Source organism: Littorina saxatilis, linkage group LG1 (genome assembly GCF_037325665.1).
Source record: "Littorina saxatilis isolate snail1 linkage group LG1, US_GU_Lsax_2.0, whole genome shotgun sequence".
NCBI classification, from domain to species: domain Eukaryota; kingdom Metazoa; phylum Mollusca; class Gastropoda; order Littorinimorpha; family Littorinidae; genus Littorina; species Littorina saxatilis.
The window spans coordinates 49,847,682-49,856,151 of NC_090245.1; the positions used below are offsets into that span (position 1 = coordinate 49,847,682).

At 40.8% G+C, this 8,470-nt stretch overlaps 1 long non-coding RNA gene across 1 annotated transcript; it reads right to left on the reverse strand.

The window, feature by feature from the left end:
* Positions 1-2,752: 2,752 nt before the first annotated feature.
* Positions 2,753-7,474, reverse strand: LOC138972932 (uncharacterized). Its single transcript, XR_011457819.1, has 4 exons — positions 7,200-7,474; positions 6,532-6,663; positions 5,733-5,822; positions 2,753-3,811 (listed from the first exon to the last, which is right to left on the reverse strand). It is a non-coding gene; the product is annotated as an uncharacterized lncRNA (long non-coding RNA).
* Between the last annotated feature and the right edge of the window lie 996 nt (positions 7,475-8,470).

Consider the following 8,470-nt stretch of genomic DNA (forward strand, 5'->3'; position numbering starts at 1 on the left):
AAATGAGGGTGTGACAGTGCCGCCTCAACTTTTACAAAATGCCGAATATGACGTCATCAAAGACATTTATCGAAAAAATGAAGAATATGTCTGGGGATATCATACCCAGGAACTCTCATGTCAAATTCCATAAAGATCGGTACAGTAGTTTACTCTGAATCGCTCTACACACACACACACACACACACACACACACACACACACACACACACACACACACACACACAGACACACATACACACATACACCACGACCCTCGTTTCGATTCCCCCTCTATGTTAAAACATTTAGTCAAAACTTGACTAAATGTAAAAAAAAGAAACTCACCTCGTCCTATTTTTTAATTGTTCATATTTGCAAGCTACAATCTGCGTTTCCTTGAAATGAATTACAAGAACAAAATCATCGAAAACTCTTGTTACACATCATCGCCAGAAGAAACTGAAGAAAACCGCACGAGGCGTTTAAGTTTTCCTTTTTTTTTTGGTATCAGTGCTAGTTATTTTTTTTCTGAATTCTTTGAACACAAAGTATCCCTGTTCGGGGCTCTTTTTTAGACGCTCTCAAAGAAACAAGATTTACAAATGTTGCAGTGTCGTGTCTGAAAGATTCAAGTGGGGGGCTCGTACGGACAGCGACAAAAGGGTACAGTGATCTATCCGCGTTTGATAGCCTCCGTCTTGACGTGTGCAGAATGGGGAAGGGGTGGACACTCATTTTCTGGATGGGTGGACACACTAGCACAGGTGGGTGGACAGTGTGATTCCTTGACCATTAGGATGATTCCTTGACCATTGTGACCCCACATTGACTTGAGGTTTTCATCTGATTCCTAGGCCAGGAGCTGCATGGTTGCCTGCCGCATTGGTGTCACCCTGTTGTTAGGCTTATTTAGAGGAAGATAATGTTTGTGAAACTACAGGTAAAAATCTGTGGTTTGTTTAATTGAATCTCTGGTGATAAAACGTGTGTGCTTCTCTGTTCTTCTTCTTCTGCGTTCGATGTTATGGCCGTTAAATCCTCAGTTCGGTGGGCTTCTCTGTTATATCTCCAACCAGAAACTGGTAGAGGACCTCGCACCTTCACGTATGTTTAACACAAACAAACACATTAGATTCAGAAAATGCCGGGAAAATCTTGCCCATGTACTTAAAATGTTAGTCTCATAACAAAGCCAGTTGCTCTCTAGTTTCAATGAGAATATCAACCAGGAAACACTTACAGTTTAAATGATTGATAATAAGTTATATTTTGCTTTATAAAAACAACAACACGATAAAGGACCTTCGAAGGTGTCAGAGCCATTTTGAACCATCGTGAAAGCAAGGAGTCACATAAATGAAACAAAAATAATAATATTCATAAATATTGGGAAAGCGTGAGCACAACATTATTATTGAAAAAAAATAGGCTTAATCAGTTTAGTTTGCATACGACATATCAAGTACGTATCACGAATAAAAGGAAATGCAGGCATATTATGTACGAGGAACGTAATGCCGTCTTTCGGCGTGTATAACACCCCTTGCAAGTGAAAAGCATCAGCATTTGTTGTTGCAGCTCTAATTCGAAAACAAACAGACTACCAACGTTCCAAAATTGCGATGATCAGTGAACGTTATGTTTGTCATAAATTAAACGTTCCTATAACATTTTTTTCTTTTTTTTGCAGCTCTAAGTCAACCCATCTTCAGGTACCGCGACTCTGACACTGCGTTGCGAAAAATGAGTTTATTAGAAGTTGGGCGGATCGGTGTCAGTATTAGTGGTAGATCACCTCAGGTTTATCTCCTTCTTCTCCCCAACCTGGTGTGTCCTCCCACTGATGATTACCTGTACCTGCCCCCTATCCACCCCCTGTCTGAGGAGCCATGGACTACACACTGTAGTTACACCAGTGACAGGTGTGACCTGTATCTGTGAGTGGTGCAATGGAAATCAGTGGGCAGAAAATGACCCACTGTAATCGCTTTGAAATGAAAGACCTCAGATTTGAAACTGCGGGGCGGGGAGGGAGGGGGGTGGGGGAAGCAAATGTTTCTGTACGTCCTCACAGGCCTCTAAACATGTTAGAAACGTTAACTGGTGACGTGCTAAAGCGGGGCGGTCATACATTGTTGAATAAAACACTGTTTAAACCAAGAGTAAGAAGAATCCATTTGACATCCTTGGCGCACGATGCGCCACTTGTTCGTTGACACGGGGCGTGTGTACGATTGACAGAGGAATTCCGGCACACCCCTCGCTAGTGATTGGCCCCTTCATTGTTTGCCTGCCGTTTGGCAAGAAAAGGTAACTCTTCCACAACCCATACAAACCCGACGGAGTTATTTCCCGAAAATCTTCTATTTGTAGTCAGTGGATACTTCACTCTAAACAAAAGTGTTCCACTCCTGAACACCCTTTCTGTAACCACTTCTGAACACCCTTTTAGTAGAACACTTTTGGAACACAAAAAGTGTTCTATACACAAAAAAGTGTTCCAAAAGTGTTCCAAAAGTGTTCACATCTGAACACTTTTAAGTGTTCACCCTGCTGTAACCACTTCTGAACACATAAAAGTGTTCAGGTCAACACTTTTAGAACACTTTTGGAACACTTTTGGAACACTTTTGGAACACTTTTAGAACACTTTTGGAACACTTTTAGAACACTTTTGGAACACTTTTAGAACACTTTTGGAACACTTTTAGAACACTTTTGGAACACTTTCATCCTGCACTGTCATACAATTCAGAAAGACATTAAAATCAAATTTTGTGAGCAAAGAAGCATTTTTAATTGACAAAAAGAAATGTCTGCAGCAGTCGCAGAACAAACGGGTCTGGGGTAGGAATTGTTGAACACATAATATACCGAGCAACAAAATTCGTCATTGTTTGATTGACAAAATCTTCATCAATTATAGAGTTAGAATTATTAAACTACAAAAGTTTAATGAAGGCATGTTTGACCTTGCTTTTGTGTGATTATTTTGATGCTGTGACTGTTTTAACACACAAGACAAGCAGGTTTATCGTAAAACACATAATGCGCGCTCGCAGCACGTGCAAGTAGAGCAGGAGAAATCTGATATGTGAGATGTGTTCACTAATGCATTAGCAACCAAAAGAGACCATGGCACGCTTGCTGCCAGTCTCACTTTTGAAACAGCCAGGATGCCAAGATTGACACCACCAAAATGCCAGGTCGATTTAAAGCTGGGGGTGATCCAGAAGCGCTGGCATGTGCTTTAAACGTGCATGTGTCAACAGTTTATCACCTTCTGCAATGTTCTGGTGACATTGGAAGCACTGCAGTTATGCAACGCGGTAGATTTTTTCGCATTACCCCAATAAGACAAGATCGCAATTTCCTTCCACAACGTCTTCGACATCGATTCAATTCAGCCGCTGACAATACCAGGAACATCACTGGTAGCAACCAGTGTCCGATCAGTGGCCAGAGAACGCGATGAAGGCTGACTGAGCGAGACCTCCAAAACTTCGTTTTGTCCCGTGTGTTGAAACAATCGCAGCATCAAAATACTCACGCAACAGCTGTGTCAAACATGCCTTCATCAAAATGTTGTGGTTTGATAATTCTAACTCCATAATTGTTCGAGATTTTGTCAATCAAACATTGCAGAATTTTTTCGCGTTTCTTTTGTTGCTCGGTATATGTTGCTATTAAATAATATGAACGGAGCTCTGGTAAACCCCATCTTGAAAGTTCACACACGAAAGTCCGATAACAAAAACACCCTTCAGAGTTGGGAGGATTCCAGGCCCTTGGTCTTTGGTTTAGTTTTCAACTCGCTGTCCGGAACATCCTGTTCGAAATAAAAGTGAGTTTTAGTACATGATGCATTTCCAACTCTTAACAGGTTTGTGTTAAACGTGTGTACTTAATTGATAACACTGAAGTGTAAATCTTAACTAATAGTGGACTTCTTCTTGCTGTCAGCAGATCTCCAACAATCGCAGTTACAGGTAAACTTTTTTTTATTCCAGAACGGGCATAGGTCACATAACAGAACAAATACGTCACGTCCAATTCGCTCTCACCTTCCCAACACACAATGACACTCGCATGCACGCACATGCACACACGACTGAATGTAAAAAGTAATCCCTCTTGAAGCAGGAGTCTGTCCCTAAGAACAAAAAGTAGAATTAAAATAGGTCTTTCGCAAGGATTTCATTAGCGCGTGGCCACTCTGGAAAATGGCACTCTACAAATTGTTTATATAAGGTAAGCAGTAAACCGTACTGCTAATGTGGCGAGGCCTTGAGCACGCCCGTTTTCCTTAACTCGTTCTTAACCTATGTGAACCCAGGGAAAACACCTTGTCAACAATCACTGGAAGCCAAAGATCACTGTCGCAATTAATCGTGAACTCCGATGAGTTTTAGTTTAAAGAAAAGGGTGTCATATTGAATGCACCCTCTAGTAATCCGTTTGTAAAGAAACTACCTAAGTTTTGTTGGTTTGATCTAAATAATGAATTATAAGGAAATCATTTATTATGTAATGTATTCTATATTATAGAATGCATTCTATAACGTCCCGAACTGCCTTCTATGATAAAATGCATTCTATTTACACAAAATACCAAAATGCTTTTTATGATAGAATGCGTTCTTTAACGTCCTGAAATGCATTATAATTTATATGCATAATGTCCCGAAACTACAACAGGCCAGCCCCGCAAAGAAAAGCAGAACTACACACACACACACACACACACACACACACACACAACCACACACACGCACAGAGAGAGAGAGAGAGAGAGAGAGACAGAGAGAGAGAGACAGACAGACAGAGAGACAGACAGATAGAGAGAGAGAGACAGACAGAGAGAGAGAGAGACAGAGAGAGAGAGACAGAGAGAGAGAGAGAGAGAGAGAGAGAGAGACAGAGACAGAGAGAAAGAGAGAGCTGTGTGTGAGAGTGTTTGTAGATCTGCTTTCGAAGCAGGGACCATACCGAGCTGGCCTGTAGAAGTTTTGTGGCGCTTTATGGAATGCATTCTATCATAAGAATGCATTCTATCATAAGAATGCATTGTTGGACGTTATAGAATGCATTCTATAATAGAATACATTTCTGGGCAAATGACAAGTATGATTGAATGCATTCTATATTATACAATGTTTTCTATTTTATAGAATGCATTCTATAAATATAGAATGTGTTCTATGATATGGAATGCATTCTTTAATATAAAATGCATTCTAATTTCTATCATAATTTTCTAAAATATTTCATTATTTAGATCAAACTAACCAAAACTTACAAACGGATCGCTTTTAACTCACGTGATCTCAAGCTAAACCTACGTGAACCGAAGGAAAACACCTTGTCAGCGACCATTGGAGGCCAGCGATCACTGTCAAAACCAATCATAAACTCCGATGAGAATATTTTCAAAAGAAAAGGGTGTCATATTGAATGCACCCTGCATACACAGTTAGCGGCAATGGCAGATCCAAGCGGATCAGCAGCGTGTTGTCTGTTGGCCATGCTTTGACTAAAGCTGGCCTCAGTGTTTACGGCACTACTCTACCATAACGAATGGAAATTCTGAGTAGACTAAGTTCAGGAAAACATTTTATCATTGCAGGCCTCAGCACTCACTGAACTTAAAAATATGTATATTTTTTCCACCTTTTAAGGAGAAGACTGCAAAATAAGGCAGCATTCTCAAAATGTAACTGCGCTGTATCCCACAGAAAGCTTAAACTTACATGAAGTGCATCCACAAGGTTTCGTCGCATTACTGTTACTTTTAGCTCCATCTCCAGAAAGTGAACTGCCTCAGCCAAGCAGTATGGTTCCTGCACACACAAGATGCATGTTAAGAAATCAAACACTATTTTACTGAAGTTCCACATCGTAGCAACACTGACAAGTGTTCTGATTCTCATACTTTTGTTTATTGTGAAACTGTGTATCAACATTTAGATTTCTGTCAAATGTGGAAGGAGAGGGGGCTGGCTGTGTGTGTGTGTGTGTGTGTGTGTGTGTGTGTGTGTGTGTGTGTGTGTGTGTGTGTGTGTGTGTGTCCACATATGAGTTTGGCGACTGTCTGGTGTGTTTTGCACGGAGATATTAATTTTGAAACAGAGTATTTCAGCAAATAGTATAATCAATGATTCCGCAACCGCCGGCACAATTGGCCTAGTGGTAAGGCGTCCGCCCGGTGATCGGGAGGTCGTGGCTTCGAACCCCGGCCGGGTCATACCTAAAACTTTAAAATTGGCAATCTAGTGGCTGCTCCGCCTGGCGTCTGGCATTATGGGGTTAGGGCTAGGACTGGTTGGTCCGGTGTCAGAATAATGTGACTAGGTGAGACATGAAGCCTGTGCTGCGACTTCTGTCTTGTGTGTGGCGCACGTTAAATGTCAAAGCAGCACCGCCCTGATATGGCCCTTCGTAGTCGGCTGGGCGTTAAGCAAACAAACAAACAAAACTTATCAGATCAATTTGAAAGTCAATATTTCTCTGCAAAACTACACACTATATGCAAATGCAGGACATGCGTACCTTGGTAAACACGTCTGGGTTGCCGTCAGTGCCTCCTGTTCATCCTCAGTGCAATTCAGAAGAAATGTGCGCAGGTTACGCCCACATCGATTCGCCACATGGGCACATCAGCTCAAACGGCTTCCCAGTTCCCTGAAAGTGTGATAGATCTGTGAAATCAAATACAACCAAGCATGCATAGAATTATTCTAAATTGCGCACACAATCAACCTGGCCACTATTATGATGAATGTTGTTCATTAATGTATGCTGTTTTTAGCCTACCGCTTCACTTTATCTAGCGTGCAGATCGTACATCTATGGTCTAACCAAAGGAAGAAGAAGAATCCGAAAATCTGCAAATGTATTGCTCTGACCACAGGCGGAAGGTATCGTTCACTGGACCACCATTATAATTATAAGGAACCCCTGGACATACAAGTATAACAATAACACAAAACCAAGCACATCAACCAGAATAAAAAATCAACATCAAATTGAAATAGAGTTTATTTACCAACGCAGAACTAATGTAAAAGGTCCACTGATCAGCTGAAACCGTTGCGACAGCAAAATTAGAGAAATTGTCTTCAAACGTCCACAGATACAAGTAACAGGAACATGTTACAACAAAAATACGAGTGACTAAGCTTAGATGAATTAATACAAAATCTCAGCAAGCAACTTACAGATAACAATCGGAAATCCTGAGCCAAATCAACGCAGCGCGCAGACAGGTCCACAGATCTAAAAGTGTCAACGTTCTTTTTTGGTCCAGCTGAAGCATGATGGGACAATTAGTAACATTATTAAATTGTAAAAATAAAAATGCTAATACTTACCGCTTATTAGATGTCTCAGATGAAATAAATGTTTGATGAAAAAATATAAGCACAACACGATTAAAAACAAAAACAAAAAAACGTCCCGCAGCGGTCTAGGGGGTATAAAAATTATATACTCTAAGCGACGCTATATCCCGACGAGTCTCCGTAGCTCAATCGGTAGAGCGCTGACATGGCAAAAGGCGAAGATCTCGGCTTCGAATCTGCTCAAGGCCGAAATATTTTTAATGTATTATTTTATTCGGATCATGACTAAAAGACGAAGTGGAACACTTGTGGAACACTTGTTGAACACGTGTGTTCACCTGGTGTTCCACTGTGCAAAAAAGTGTTTACCATGTGTTCCAAAAGTGTTCAGGTAGCAGAAGATGCTTCAGGATAACACATTGAGAACACTTTCTGTGTTCCAAAAGTGTAAAAATGTGTTCACCCTAACACTTTAAGTGTTCACCCTAAACACTTTCAGTGTTCTCAAAGTGTTATAAAATTTAGAGTGTTGGTACAGCTTGAACAAGCTGTTTTGTTGTGAAACGTGTTGCGTAGAAAATTGGCAGTCAATGCCTCGCCTCTTTGTATTGGAGTCAACCTCGGGATGAATACATTAATGAAGAATGTTCTTGTCAGTTTTCTCTACCTGGCTCCAATGATGCCAATGAATTAAAATAATGAGATGGTGTCCAGACTGAGTTTTCATTCGGATATTTTCTTTGACGACAAAGCGCTCGTAGGAGGTTGACCTGAACGGTTAAGGCGGTAAGAAAATAAGTGCACGCAAGCAAGCCAGCAAGCAAGCGAGTTGGTCAATGTGTGAGTGAGTGAGTGATATACATGATGATGTGCCACTCTCATTTGAATTATGTTCTTTTCGCGGCTCTTCTTGGTTTGATGATAACAATGATAGAAACAAAGAAAGACAGTAAGAAAGCAAGAGAAGACTCTTAAATGAAAGAACAAAGAAGTAAAAGAAAATCATCAAAAGAACCAAGCTTCCACCTGTTTCCTTTAAGAGAGACACACAAAAAAAGAAGGTTTCAAACTCTCAAGATCATTTCCTCCCTCATTGTCAATGGCACTTGGTCCCTTGAGGCTGCTAGACAGAATGGTTTTCAAAGTTT